This window comes from Podarcis bocagei (assembly GCF_964188305.1).
Source record: "Podarcis bocagei genome assembly, chromosome: 10".
In the NCBI taxonomy this organism is placed as follows: domain Eukaryota; kingdom Metazoa; phylum Chordata; class Lepidosauria; order Squamata; family Lacertidae; genus Podarcis; species Podarcis bocagei.
Genome location: NC_138135.1, coordinates 1,209,769 through 1,225,292, shown reverse-complemented (window position 1 = coordinate 1,225,292; position 15,524 = coordinate 1,209,769). Strand labels below are relative to the sequence as shown.

Genomic DNA, 15,524 nt, shown 5'->3' with positions numbered 1-15,524 from the left:
GCCGCTCTGGGCAGCTTCCAGTACATATAGGTAAAGTTAAAGGGACCCCTGACCATTAGGTCCAGTCGTGGCCGACTCTGGGGTTGCGGCGCTCATCTCGCTTTATTGGCTGAGGGAGCCGGCATGCAGCTTCCGGGTCATGTGGCCAGCATGACAAAGCCGCTTCTGGTGAACCAGAGCAACACACAGAAACGCCGTTTACCTTCCCACCGGAGCGGTACCTATTTATCTTCTTGCTCTTTGATGTGCTTTCGAACTGCTAGGTTGGCAGGAGCAGGGACCGAGCAATGGGAGCTCACCCCGTCGCGGGGATTCGAACAGCCAACCTTCTGATCAGGAAGTCCTAGGCTCTATGGTTTAACCCACAACGACACCCATCTGTCTTCTAAATGTCAGATAGTTGCCTACCTCCTTGCCCTCGGAAGGGAGGGCATTCCATGGGGCAGGAGGCCCTTTGCCTGGTTCCCTGGAACTTCACTTCTAACAGCAAGGGAACCAGCAGAAGACCCTCGGAGGAGGACCTCCTTGTCCGGACTGAGTGATGGGGGTGGAGATGCTCCGTCAGGTCCACAGGGCCAAGGCTGTTGAGGGTTTTAGGTTGTAGATCTTGCTCCTCCATAATGATCGATGTATAGATAGCAGAGTAGGAGAAAACACTCAGAGGCAGGGGGAAAAAATTCAGCTGAGAAATTTATTACTGAAGACACATAAGCATAACAGGACCCAAAAAATAGCAAAAATGTAACTCACAGTAAAACCCTGACTTAGCAAACCAAAACAGCACTCAAGTAAGAAACAGACAAGCAGAGTAGAGTAATATCAGAATATGAAGTGGGAGCAGGCACATTTCAATACTGTAATTTATACATAGTTCAATGTCAGAGTAACCCTGGGACTAGATAACAAGCCTCCAGGTGGACGTGCCCCACCTGCCCTTCACGTTCCTCTTCCGCACGGGCAGAATCTGCCTTCTGGACTGTGGGATTCACGGTTGTTCTCCTCCTCTCCATCCACCAGGGCTTGACTTCAGGTGTAGCAGAATTCCCCAGCCCCCCAAGGATTTGAGACCCATCAGCTTTCCTCACCTGGTTTAGCCGGCCTGTTGAAGCCGTTGCTTGAACCCCTGTTGCATGCTGACAGCTTCTGGAAGCCACAGGTGAGAGCTGAGTGCAGGGTGGAGACCAAGGGTGGAAAAATGACCCCAGGAGGTGCAGGACATGTCCCCCACCAAAGGACCTACTGCTCCCCAACACCCCATGACATCTAGATTCAGGTAGGTAGCCGTGTTGGTCTGACGCAGTTGAAATAAAAAATTAAAAAATAGTCCAGTAGCACCTTAGAGACCAACTAAGATTGTCCTGAGTATAAGCTTTTGTGTGCATGCACACTTCTTCAGATACACTGACACAGATGTCACCAGAGCCTTGTATATCGTGGGAGGGTGGGGTGGGGTTTTTCTCAGAAGGTACTCCTACTACCATCTCCTACTACCCTTCACTATATGAGGAAGTGTGCATGCACACGAAAGCTTATACCTAGAACAAACTTAGTTGGTCCCTAAGGTGCTACTGGACTATTCTATTTCACTTCAACTGTGTCAGACCAACATGGCTATCTTCGATTAAGTACAGGTATGTCCTGCTTTTCAGTGTCACTTTAGGATAGTCAGAAGACGGGCTCGAGATCAGGCAGCACGTCATCATTATAAAGCACCATTGGGGTGGGTGTTTCCATCTGGGATTCCCATCTGCCAGCTGCTTTCCTTCTGTTTCTCCTGCTCTCGCCATGCAATGCGAGGCATGTAGACAGAGGTCCATCTCAAAGATCAGGAGCTTCCCTGAGCACCCATTCAGCTGACCCCAAGCACCAAGCCTTGCCACTAGTTCTCTGACTGACCCAGACCACAGTCCCTGGAAAGGATGTAGACCTGGGTCTCCCAAAATAGTCCATATGGACCTCCTGAGGTCAGTGGGACTGTGCAGGTGATTCATGAAGATCTAGAGGTGGAAACGGGGGCAACCACTTGATTTGAAAGGCAGTCTTAGAGTAAAAATTCTTGCTAAATGTAGTTTTTATCAATCTCTTTATCTCTTCATAAATCATGTTCCAAAATCTTTGTATCTCTAGACAGGACCACCACATATGGTAGTATGTTCCTATCTGTTCCTTACATCGCCAGCACTTGTTATTATTTGATTTATTTATTTTTGCAAGTTTTACAAGGGTCAGGTACCACCTATAGTACATTATCATAAGATTTTCCCTTATAAGGAAACAAGCTGTGAATTTTATATTTTTAGTCCATAATTCGTTCCAAATATTGGGTTTGATCGTATGTCCCAGGTCCCTCTCCCATTTTACTGTAATTTCTTTGATATCTTCCTCCTTTCTTTGCCAATTCAAAAGTAGTTTGTACATTTTAGAAAGTGTCTTTTGATTATTATATAAAATATCCTTCTCCAGATAGGATATTTTTTTTGTCAAATCTTTTGGTTATTTTATCCTTTTCAAGGGCGGCTTTAAATTGATAATACTCCAGCCAGGTTATTCCCTTCTGTTTCAATTCGCTTAGGCCCTTTATTTTCGGATCACTACTTGTTTCCTCTACTAAATCCTTATATGTTAGCCAATCGCTGTTCATATTCATCCTGTGAACTGACATAGATTCCATTGGTGACAGCCACCATGGTGTTTTGGTTACTACTGATTTTTTACTCCTCTCCCATACTTCATATAATGCCCTTCTCACAATATGATTTAAAAATCCTTTGCGGGATTTAACCTTGTCATAGCCTATGTAGCCATGCCACCCGTACACAATATCCCATCCCTCCAGATCTAGGACTTCCGTGTTTTTAATTAATATCCAGTCCTTAATCCATGTCCAAAACACTGCCTCAAAGTACAGTTTAAGGTCAGGGACCACGAAGCCTCCTTTTTCCTTCAACTCTGTTAGTAGCTTAAATTTTATGCGTGGTTTTTCCCCTTGCCAAATAAACTTGGCAAGGTCGTTCTGCCAATCCTTAAAACACTTTACGCCTCTAATTATAGGTATTGTTTGGAACATAAAAATCATCTTTGGCAATACCATCATTTTAACTGTGGATATTCTCCCCCACAGGAATAATTTTAATTTTCCCCAATTCTCTAATTCTTTTTTTATTTCCTTCCACTTCTTCTCATAATTGTCCTTATATAAGTTTATATTCTTATTGGTGATCCAAACCCCCAGATAATTTACCTTATTGGCTACCTTTAAACCTGTTGTATTTTCCAGTTGCTCTTGTTCCAACTTACGTAAATTTTTCGTTAATAATTTGGATTTTCCTTTATTCAGTTTGAACCCAGAGACTTTCCCAAATTCTTCCAGTTGTGCAAGCGTTTTTTGGATACTTTCCACTGTAGTATCGAGTTCCTAGGTTAATTCCTCTTATATTTTTATCCTTTCTTATTGCTATTAAAAGTGGTTCCAAGGTGGCAATAAAAAGAAGTGGGGAGAGAGGGCACCCCTGTCTTGGCCCCCTTTCGATGCTGAACTCTTCGGTGATCTCGTTATTTATTAGCAGTTTTGCTTTTTCGTTATCATATATCACCCTAATTCCATTAATTATTTTCTCCAGACCTTTGAAAGTTTCCAATAGGAAATTCCATGATACTCTATCAAAAGCTTTTTCTGCATCAACCAATAACATGGCCATCTTTTTACTTGGTTTCATTTCCACATATTCCAACATGTCAGTTATTATTCTTGTATTGTCTTTTATATGTCTATCTGGTAAGAAGCCCACCTGGTCTCTGCTGATTATTTTGTTTAGAGTCTTTTTTAATCTATTAGCCATCACCCCAGCATAGATTTTATAGTCTGTATTCAACAGGGAGATTGGTCTATAATTTTTCATGTCTGTCAACTCCACTCCCTGTTTTGGGATTAGAGTGACCAGTGCTTCTTTCCATGATTGTGGTATATCTTTCCCTCCCAGTATATTATTCATTATTCTTTGTAATATAGGGAGGATTACTTCTTCCAGGTTCTTATAGTACAGTAATGTGATTCCGTCAAGACCTGGCGATTTGCCACTCTTCATATTTTTTTATTACTTGTGCCATTTCATCTATTTCTATATTGGAGTTGAGGGCCCCAACTTCTTCTTTTTCAATTCTTGGTAATTTATTTTGTTGTAAATACTCTTCCATTTTATTAACCTCTAAATGTTCTTGTTTATATAAATCTTTATAAAAGTTTAAGAATTTTATTTTTATTTTTACTGGGTCTGTTGTTTCCTCTCCTTGGTCCAAGATTTTATTCATAACTTTTTTTGTTTGCTTTTCCTTTCTCATCCATGCTAACAACTTACCGGGCTTATTGGCGGACTCAAAATACCTTTGTTTTCCCCATTTAATTTTCTACTTCCTTATTTAATATACTAGAGATATGGGATTGCAATATCTTTATTTTTTGTAATATTTCATGACTTTTTGGATTTTTGATCAACTCTTTTTCATTAATTCTTATCTGGTTAGTTAGCTCTTGGATATTATTGTCTTTTATCTTCTTCAGCCTAGCCATTTGTTGTATTCCAAGATGCTTTACTAAACTACATTTATGTCTGCGTTTTGTTTCCCATTTATCTCGAAAAATTCCGCTAACTTGATTTTTGCTTGCGTCACTCATTGGTCGTCTCTCCATATAATTTTTACTAGGAATGGTTTCAGATAATATTCCCAAAAACAAAACTAGGCTATTTATGTACGCAACGTCAGCAGCAAGGGTTGTAGTGGCAAAACACTGGAAAGATAAAAATATACCCACTAAAGAGGAATGGGTTGTCAAATTGTGCGAGTACTTGGAGCTCGCAAAGCTGACCGATGCAATAAGAGATAAACCTTAAAAAATGGTGAAAGAAGAATGGGAATATTTAAATAATTATGTAGGGGACAAGGGCTCAACAAGAAAGACCTGGCTATGTTTAGAATGATACCGCATAGAGAAATGCTCCCTGATACCAAGATGAGGGATTCCTTTGGAATGCAGATAGAGAGAATTGATAAGAATAATGATCTGTTGTGAGCTTGACGGAAGTGTACAATAGATGAGCTTTCCTGCTTAGGCTCATTTTTGTTTTTGTTTTTCTCTTTCTCTTTTTCTTTTTTTCTTTTTCTTTTTTCTTTTATCTTTCCCATAGTTGCTTATGTTCTGTGTCATGTACCTCAATATTTTTTGTAGACTTTTTTCATTTTTTTTTTCATTGCTATTAAGGAATTTTCCTTTGTAATTTTGGTTGTCTATATTTCTAAGTACCTGTTTACATGTACCTGTTTAAAGCAAAATAAAAGTTTTTTAAAAAAGAGAAGAAGAAAAAAGAAAGAAAGGCAGTCTCAGAGGACAACGGTATTCTAAGATCATTCTGTGTTATTAAAGATGATTGAGGATTATGAAAGGTTGCTGATGCATTACTACCATTTGACATCATACCATTTTCATTTCCTAAAAATTGGGAACATGGGGAGGACATGGGAGAATGTAGGAGATGTTGAAATAAGAGAAGGTGCTAATGGAGGTTGATGTGTCCTTTTTTTCTGTGTTCTCTTTCCTAAAACCCAAACAGGATTTCCTTTCTGCCCACTCTGAAAAAGGTGGTGGAGAAGACAGAATTGCAGGGGACAGGGCACCTTTCGTTTCATTAGGAATAGCCATTAAAATGTGTGAAATGTGGAATATGCTTCACTGAATGAGCACACATAGTTCACATCAACGAACACAAAAAGGAAAGAACCCATTTAAAGGTATGGAGTGCGGAAAGAGCTTCTCTTTCAATGCAAAACTTAGAACACACCTGCAGACTCTCACAGAGAGAAAACGTTTTAAGTGCAGGGAGTGTGGGAAGAACTTCAGTCAGAGTGGAAACCTTAAATTGCACAAACGGACTCACACAGGGGAGAAACCATATGAATGTATGGAGTGTGGAAAGAGATTCAGTCAGAGTGGACACCTTAGACAACATCAACGGACTCACACAGGGGAGTCCGTGGAAAGAGCTTTAGGGATAATGGAAACCTTAGAACACATGAACGGACTCACACCGGGGAGAAACCATTTAAATGTATCGAGTGTGGAAAGAGTTTTAGTAATAATGGAAAACTTAGAACACATGAACGGACTCACACCGGGGAGAAACCATTTAAATGTATCGAGTGTGGAAAGAGCTTTAGTGTAAATGGAAATCTTAGAACACATGAACGGACTCACACCGGGGAGAAACCATTTAAATGCATGGAGTGTGGAAAGAGCTTCAATCAGAGTGGAAACCTTAGAAATCATCAACGGACTCACACGGGAGAAACCATTTAAATGCATTGAGTGTGGAAAGAGCTTTAGTGATAATGGAAGCCTTAGGGAACATCAACGGACTCACACAGGGGAGAGACCATTTAAATGCATGGAGTGTGGAAAGAGCTTTAGGAACAGAGGATATCTTAGAAAACATCAACGGACTCACACAGGGGATAAACCATATAAATGTATTGAATGTGGAAACAGCTTTAGTGAAAATGGAAACCTTAGGAAACATCAACGGACTCACACAGGGGAGAAACCATTTAAATGCATGGAGTGTGGAAAGAGCTTCAATCAGAGTGGAAACCTTAGAAATCATCAACGGACTCACACGGGAGAAACCATTTAAATGCATTGAGTGTGGAAAGAGCTTTAATAATAGTGGATACCTTAGAAGACATCAACGGACTCACATAGGGGAGAAACCATTTAAATGCATGGAGTGTGGAAAGAGCTTCAATCAGAGTGGAAACCTTAGAAATCATCAACGGACTCACACAGGGGAGAAACCATATAAGTGTATCGTGTGTGGAAAGAGCTTTAGGAACAGAGGATATCTTAGAAAACATCAACGGACTCACACAGGGGAGAAACCATATCAATGTATCGAGTGTGGAAAGAGCTTTAGTCATAGTGGAAGCCTTAGACTACATCAACGGACTCACACAGGGGAGAAACCATTTAAATGTATCGAGTGTGGAAAGAGCTTCAGTCAGAATGGAAAACTTAGAACACATCAATGGACTCACACAGGGGAGAAACCATTTAAATGTATGGAGTGTGGAAAGAGCTTCAGTCAGAATGGAAATCTTAGAAAACATCAGCAGACACACAGGGGAGAAACCATGTAAATGCATTGACTGTTGAAGGAGCTTCAGTCAGAGTGGAACCCTTGTTTTATGTCAACAAACTCACACAAAAGACAAACCATATAAATATCAGGAAAGTAGATAGAGGTTCACTCTTAGTGGAAGTTCAAAATTAACAGACTCATGGACATGAAGAAGTTTAAGAGTTGAAACCCTTCAGACCATCAACAAACTCAGAGAGGAGAAGCAGTTTAAATGAAAAGACTGCAATAAATGCTTTATTTATACTGGAGTATTTAAGGAACAGGGACGCGGGTGGCACTGTGGGTTAAACCACAGAGCTCAGGACTTTCCCATCAGAAGGTCAGCGGTTCGAATCCCCACAACAGGGTGAGGTCCCGTTGCTCAGTCCCAGCTCCTGCCTACATAGCAGTTCAAAAGCATGTGAAGTGCAAATAGATAAATAGGTACTGCTCTGGTGGGAAGGTAAACGGCGTTTCTGTGCGCTGCTCTGGTTCGCCAGAAGCGGCTTAGTCATGCTGGCCACATGACCTGGAAGCTGTGCACCAGCTCCCTTGGCCAATAAAGCAAGATGAGCACCGCAACCCAAGAGTCGGTCAAGACTGGACCTAATGGTCAGGGGTCCCTTTACCTTTATTTAAGGAACATCTAGGGACTCTCACATGGGAGAACCCATTTAGATGTATGGAGTGTGGGACTCCTTCCTCTCAGAGTGCACTCTGAGCAATGAACTCAGCAGGAAATCATTCCTGAAAACAAGAGGTATATGTGAAGTTCTGGTGTTTGTATGTAAAACATTATAATAATGAAATAATGAAGGCAGCATCTCACAATGGTGAGTATAACTTTAGATGAAAGTACCTTTGGTTTTTGCACCAAACTCTGTCATTCTCCCACCGCATGATCTCCAAGCACTGCTTCTTCACCAGAACTTCATCGCTGCTTCCTGCGGGTCATGAAGAAAACTTGTAATACTGAAATTGAATGGGATATTTCCCCCAAAGCCTAATTTCAAAAGGGGGAAGGAGGGGCTGTAGGTACCAGGGAAATCTCCTGGTGGGGGCATCTTCACTCTTGAACCCCATGGGGCAACCCCAGAGCTTCTGCTTTTTCTGGAGTTTGGGGAAGATAGCATCCAGGGAGACTCCCCCTCCTGCTGTGACCAGCTCCCCTCTCCCCTGGTCTCCTAGAGCACACAGGGAAATCCAGTTCAGACCCCATGAGCCTGTACATGATATTAAGAGGTGTTGTTTTTTTTGTCCCAACATGCACCACTTTAATCTCCTTGACAATGAGCTGTATCTGTTCATTCACTCCCTTTGAAGAAGTCCTTTTGGAGCTCCTTGCAATCTCTCTCTGTTTGAAAAACACTGGAAAAATTGCTGCCATCAGCAAACTTTGGCCCCTCCCTGCTCCCTCCTAAGTCTAGTTCATTTATGAACAAGTTGAAAAGCTACAGGTCCCAATACTGATCTTGAAGGGACTCCGCTTCTGCTCCTCTCCATTCAGAGAACTGTCTATTTACTCTATTGGTTTTTTCAGAAGGAGGGCTGCCTTCCTGGTGGTGGGATGGCGATGAGCAGAAAGAGGGAGAAAAGGGAGCAGACCGGAAGGGGAGATGTTGCAACCTGAGGAGGAAACTGGGTTAGGTGAGCGGGAAAAGTCTGGGGCAGAGAGCAGTTCAGGCTCAGAGGGAGGAGAGGAGGGAGCCAGGAGACCCAGAGGAGGCCGGCTGCTGAAGCATCCAGGGAGACTCCCACTCCTGCTGCGACCAGCACATGCCTTTTAGTCTGGCGGTTAGAACTCTTAGAATGTGGGGATCCCATTTTTCAACCAAAGCAAAAACCCGCCAGCCTTTTCCCAGGTCTTTCCTGACCTGACAGTCGTTCATCTTCTCTACAAAGTCCTTCTCCCTCCCTTTACTTACCATGGGGTCCCAGCAACCTTTTCTGCCTCTTACACGCAATGGAAAAGAGTCCCTTTCCATTGGACGCCTGGCAGCCCAGTGCCAAATCCGGCTGCTCCAGAGAGAACGGAAAGGAGCTGTAAGCGCCCTGCGCTCTGACTCGCACCTGTCAATTCCTCCCGGATCTTGGTGCTACCGGTGCAGCTGCATTTAGGAGAAAAAGAGAAATTGGAAACCGAGTCCTAGTCCCTCGCTATCCAAAGTGGCCACTGGGACCAGCCTTGGGGCGTCTTCCTTGGGACAAAGGAGAAGTTTCAGATCTCAGGTTCCCCGACAGGGAATCAAAGCTTTGATTGGTGTTCTCCCCTTGCAGTTAATTGCCTCTCTAATTGCAGAACCCCAAGTCTCCCGTTCTCCCCTCCCCCTCCTATCTACCTCTTGCCAGGAAGGCTGGGAGTGAAGACCGTCAGCAAAAGATACAGCCAAGGATGAGAATCTGGGTTGCTGGGTGTTTCAGAGAATCCCGCCCACAATCTTCTCCATTCCTAGACTCACGTCCGCATGCGCTGCTCCTGGCCACCCCAGGGTCTTTTACTAGATTAATTTATGGCCGGCCTGGGGCTGAAAATAAACTACCAAAAAACTAAATTACTGACAAAAGGCCTCACAATGGAAGAAAAAAAAGAACTTCTAGAAAAAACAGGTCTGGAAACTAAAAATAAGGTTAGATACCTAGGGATCTGGATTTCAAAAAAAGTTTAAATAAATCTTAGGATAATTCTAGTAAAGTATGGAAAGAAAATTTTAAAAATATGGAAACCTGGACCAAACGCCATCTCTCACTCTGGGGAAGAGTCTCGGTTGTGAAAATGAATATCCTCCCCAAAATGATTTTCTTATTCCAAACAATGCCCATTTTAGGAGGAATGAATTGTTTTAAGGAGTGGAAAAGGGAAATGTCTAGATTTATATGGAGTGGAAAGAAACCGAGAATTAAACACCAGTTATTAACAGATCAAAAGGAGAGAGGAGGTTTTGCATTGCCAGATTTGGAATTCTACCATGCGGCGGCGGGATTGGTTTGGATAAAAGACTGGATTACACTAAAAGATAAGGACCTCTTAGACTTGGAAGGCCACGAGAATCGGTCTGGATGGCACGCTTCTTTAATGTACGGAAAAGTGAAGGTCCACAGGGGATTTTTGAGCCATGTGAAATAAAATCTGGAATAAATATAAAGGACTACTTGAGCCAAAAATACCCTTGTGGACATCACCAAGAGAAGCCATATACTCATGTTAGAATAGTTACAACTAGCAAAACTGACGGGAAGAGTTAGAGGAGTATTGAACCGGAAAATATTTGTAGAATGGAGAATATTTAAGGATTATAGAAGATCATATTGTACCAACCACTCCATATTAGCAGAACTTGAGTGATACTTGTAAACACAAAAAATACTGTTTGTGGAGTAGACCGGAACAATATTGAAGAATATAAAACTGTGCGGAAAAAACGACAGTATAAACAGCACAATGAGAATGATTGGAAGACTCGTTTTGTCAGAAGTCTTTTTTATTTAATTAGAAAGATTAAGTTTTTTCATGCACATAAATCTGCTTCTTCTTTCTTTTTCTGTATTTTCTTCTTTCCTTTTTTCTTCATTTTTTTAAATGTTCTTTTTTGCAATATGAGATTGCAAATTCTTTGTATATGTGTGTAGTTTAAATCAATAAAGATTATTTTAAAAATAAATCAATTTGTGGCCGGCCTGATCAAGCGTTGCTTCCTCTGATTAGCCCCGCTGGAACTCCAGTTCTCTCCAGACCCTGGGGTCACTAGAGGACTGGTGGCTCCTCCTGGCAAATGGCCTGCTGCACGCTGGATCACCAGTCCTTCTTTGGCCCCCCTTGAATCGGGGCAACCGAAGGTCCCAACTGGGGTGCCATCTGTTGTAAACAAAAGCTGCCCTTCTTCCCTTATGGGGGACACAGGAGCCCTTTATAGAGTCCCTTGTAGGTTCTCCATCGGTAGGAGAAAAGAACAGAGGCAACCAGAGACTATTGAGAAGCAAAGCAGCTCGTAAGCCTGATCTTGATTGATCTGCTGCAACAGGATGCTCCCCTGAGGAGGAACCCCAACCAAGGCGTGCCAGCCCTTATATAGACATTTTAAATTCCCTGCCCTGGAGCTCAAGACCACCCCCTCCATACATCACAGAAGGGGCGTAACCCAAGACCACCTACTACAAAAATCTTACCTACCTTACCTTCTGTTGGTCTACAACAGAAATGTGAATGTTGTTGTTTTTCCTGTCTGCCAGGTTATCTGATAATGCCTTATCTGATTCCCTTTCCTGGTAGTCTGGCCATTCCTTTGAGATGGTGATTTCCCAATTCCTGAGACAATGGGAAGGTTCCCTCACCCGCTCCCTCCTTGCAGAGAAAACATTTGGTCAGTTTGGGAGTCTAAATGGTTCCAGGACTGTCTTCCTGTGCTGCTCCAGACATGTGGTCGACATATCTATGTATGTGCTTGGTTGGTAAATTTATGAACATTTATTACATATTGTCAGAGCTGCTTCAAGATCCTAGCTCACAGAGGATCACGCTAGCCAGCGGTCATTAAGTAAAAGTCTTTATTGAGTTACAGTTTCCATTCCCAAGCTGCTGCGTGCAACTCTACGTCTAATGGCTAGATCGGCGAAGCTCCGTCTGAGTCTCCGCCCCTTGTGCACCAACTTAATATCCTAGCCCTGCTCCACCTTTTCCACCTGACTGCTCTCCTCTGGGTCCCTCTGCCCCCCGGGGTCTCTTCCTTCCGGGATTCTTCTGACGCCGACCCCCCGGAACTCCCTGTCTCCTTGCGCCGGGCTTTAGGACCTGGCTCCCTTTCCTGGCTGCCTACTGCGTCACTTTCCTGTGCATTTGAACTTGGCGCGCGCGCCCAACCTTCCACTTTCCGTCTGACCGTTTCTTCGCTCCCCGATGGAGGTGTGGCCACTCCTGACTCGTGCCCTCCCCCCTGTTGCGAGCTGCCAGCGCTTGATCTCTGGCGCTCTTCCTCTTCCCTGCTCTCTGGCTGTGACGCTGGTCCCGATTTCCAACTGCTCTCCTCGGAGTCCCCTCTGGCCCTATCTTCCTGGGGTGTCCCCCTAGGCTCCCCCCTTGCCCTGACCACTGGTGCTCCTTTCTGTGAATCTTCTGATTCACTGGAAAGACTCGGAGATCTCGGGTCGTCGTCATCACTCATCTTTTCTTCTGCCTCCTCCCCCTCGCTCTCTGTTTCCTCCCTTGCCCTTGCCTCTGCTCCTGAACCCCTGACATCCATCCCCCCCTCGAAGCCCCCCGTTTCCCCCTCCCCTCCTTCCGGTGCGGGAACTGGGTGCTGCTGTGTCAGAGGGACGAACGTCGGATACAGTTCGCTTCCCGTGGCGGGCCTTCATCTGAAGTCTCCCGGTTCTGCCTCCCTGCTCTCGTCGACGACGGTCACCTCCGCTTCCATCTCTGTGCCGCCGTGCTCGAAACCAGGGTCGTCCCCGAAAACGTCCATGTCCGTCTCTCCCTCACTTCCTCCTGGCGGCGTTGCTCGTCCTGGACCTTCCAGCCACTTCTTGCGCCACTGCTCCTCTGGTCTATCGTCCCACCAATACGAGGGTTCTGAGGCAGATCCCGAGGGTGACCCCTCCGTGGAACGGGCGTCTCGTATCGGGTCCTTGTCCGAGTCGAACCCCCAGAACGTGCTGGCAGAAAGCGTTGGCGTGAAAAGCCAGTCGTCGAAAAAGTCTGCTGGCATTGGTCTATGTGGGAAAAGGGCATGAAACTCGTCTTTGAGCAGAGGTTCGTCCAAGGCGTAGCCCGGCACCCAGCTGTTCGCACTGGCCGGGGTGCCCTCCTTGGCGAGAAGGTATTCTACCCCTTCTTCCCCCCATCTGGAGTCCAAAATCTCCGTGACTTCGTTGATGCGTTCCTTCTGTGCCACTCCCGCGTGCCCGGTTCCTTCTCTGAGCGGACTCGGTGCCGTTCCGGGTTCCTGAAACCTGTGCGGTGCCTTGTAGGGAGTGAGCACCGATCTGTGGAACACCGGATGCATTCTGGAACCCTCCGGAAGCGCCAGCCTGAAAGCCACCGGGTTGACCTGCTCTTCGACTTGGTAGGGCCCCAGTTGCTTATGCCCCAGCTTCTTCTTGGCCAACGACCTGGCCGGCACTGCGTGGGCTGCTAACCAGACCCAGTCTCCCACATGGATCTCTTCGCCAACCCTTCTGTGTTTGTCCGCTTGCACCTTGTATGCATGTTTGGCCAGCTCCAGGTGTCGCCGCAGCTGATCGTGGACCTCCTGCAACTCCGACGCGAACGCATCTGCTGTCTGCGGCTCCCCCTCCCCCATCCTTTCCAGTCCCGGGAAGGTTCTGGGGTGCCTCCCGTTGTTAGCGAAGAACGGCGTGACCCCCGTGGACACGTGCTTCGTGTTGTTGTAGGCAAACTCGGCGAGCGGCAGGTAATCCACCCACGTCGCAGGCTGTTGATTCGCATATCACCTCAGGTACTGCTGCATGATGGCATTGACCCGCTCCGCTTGCCCGTTGGTCTGCGGGTGTCTCGCCGACGCCAGGTTGATCTTGACGTTCAGGAAGCCCATCAGCTTCTGCCAGAAATTCGAGATGAACTGTCGCCCCCGGTCGGACAGAATAGACCGTGGCAGACCGTGAACCTTGAACACGTGGTCTATGAACAGTTTGGCGGTTTGCTCCGCCGTGGCCACCTTGGCACACGGAATGAAATGTGCCATCTTGGAGAACAAGTCCACCACCACCAGCACGGCCGTCTTGCCCCTCGAGCTGGGCAGATCCGTGACAAAGTCCAGGGCCACCCTCTCCCATGGTTCGACCGGAGTTTGCAGCGGTTCCAACAGTCCGGCCGGCGGTTTGTGCACCGGTTTGGCCCTCTGGCAGGTGTCACACCTCGCCACGTAGTCCGCGACCTCCCCTCTCATTCCGGGCCACCAGAAGTCCCTGGCGACTAATTCCACCGTCTTCTCCTTGCCAAAGTGCCCGGCAGTGGGCGCGTCGTGCAGCTGCTGCAGTACCTTGGCGCGAAGTTCGTCTCCCGGCACGTAGATGGCTCCTTTATGGATGAGCAATCCATCTCTCAGCTGGAACTCGCCGGTCGCTGCCGTGCCCCTGTGCACCTTTGCCATCCTCGCTTGCGCGAAGGAGTCATCCTGCAACGCTCGCCGCACCGCCTCCAGGTCCACTGTTGCCGCAGCGCACGCCCACACTGTTGGTGCGAAGATGTGCATGGCGGCCGCTGGCTTGGCGTCCTCCAGATATTGTGGCTTACGAGAGAGAGCGCCCACCATGATGTTGGTGTCCCCCGGGACATACTCTATTCGGAAGTCGAAGTTCGCAAAGAACTCAGCCCAACGTATCTGCCTCTGGTTCAGGAACTGTGCCGTGCGCCAGTGCTCCAGATTCTTGTGGTCCGTGCAGACCTGCACTGTGTGCTTGGCGCCGATCAGGAAGTGCCTCCACGCTTTGAACGCTGCATGAATGGCCAGCAACTCCCTGTCCCAGATGGTGTAGTTCTGTTCGGACTTGCTGAGCTTCCTGGAGTAAAACGCTCCCGGCCGCCAAACCCCCTGCGGGTCTTTCTGCAGCAGGACTGCTCCCACGGCTCTGTCCGAGGCGTCTGTCTCCACCCTCATCGGCCTGCTGGGGTCGACATGCAGCAGCTGCTCTTCCGACGCGAAGAGACGCTTGAGTGCCTGAAAGGACTGCTCCGCCTGCTCTGTCCAGATGAACTTCTTTTTCTTGGAGCTAAGCGTGTCAGTGATGGCCGCCGTCTGCATCGCGAAGCCCTTGATAAACTTGCGATAGAAGTTCGCGAAGCCGACAAACCGTTGGACCTCCTTCCGGTTGCGTGGGCTCTTCCAGTCCAACACCGCTCGAACCTTGGCGCTGTCCGTGGCGAGCCCCTTGTCAGACAACTTGTAGCCCAGAAAATCCACCTCCTTCACGTCGAATTGGCACTTCTCCAGCTTGGCGTAGAGCCTATGCTGCTGTAGCCTGCTTAGCACTTCTTTGACGTGTCTGTCATGCTCCTGCTGCGATTACGAAAAGATCAGGATGTCATCTAAGAAACAGACGCACGTCTTGTAGAGGAGCCCTGCTAACACGTGATGCATGAACGCTTGAAAAACGTGGGAGCCATTTTGCAATCCAAAAGGCATAACTCTATATTCGTAGGTGCCCAGAGGCGTGAACATGGCCGTCTTCCACTCATCCCCTTCCCGCATGCGAATGAGGTTGTACGCCCCTCGCAGGTCTAACTTGGTGAACACGCTGCCCTTCCGTACCTTTGCGAGGAGGTCGTCGATTCGGGGCATGGGGAAGTCCGATGGCTTGGTCACACTGTTTAAGATGCGATAGTCCACCACAAGTCTTTTTTGGGGC

At 46.5% G+C, this 15,524-nt stretch overlaps 1 protein-coding gene across 2 annotated transcripts in view; it reads left to right on the top strand.

Annotated features, from left to right (window-relative positions):
* Positions 1-15,524, top strand: part of LOC308595683 (uncharacterized protein) — a 171,848-nt gene that overhangs the window by 44,777 nt on the left and 111,547 nt on the right. The gene's annotated exons all lie outside the window — the stretch shown is intronic.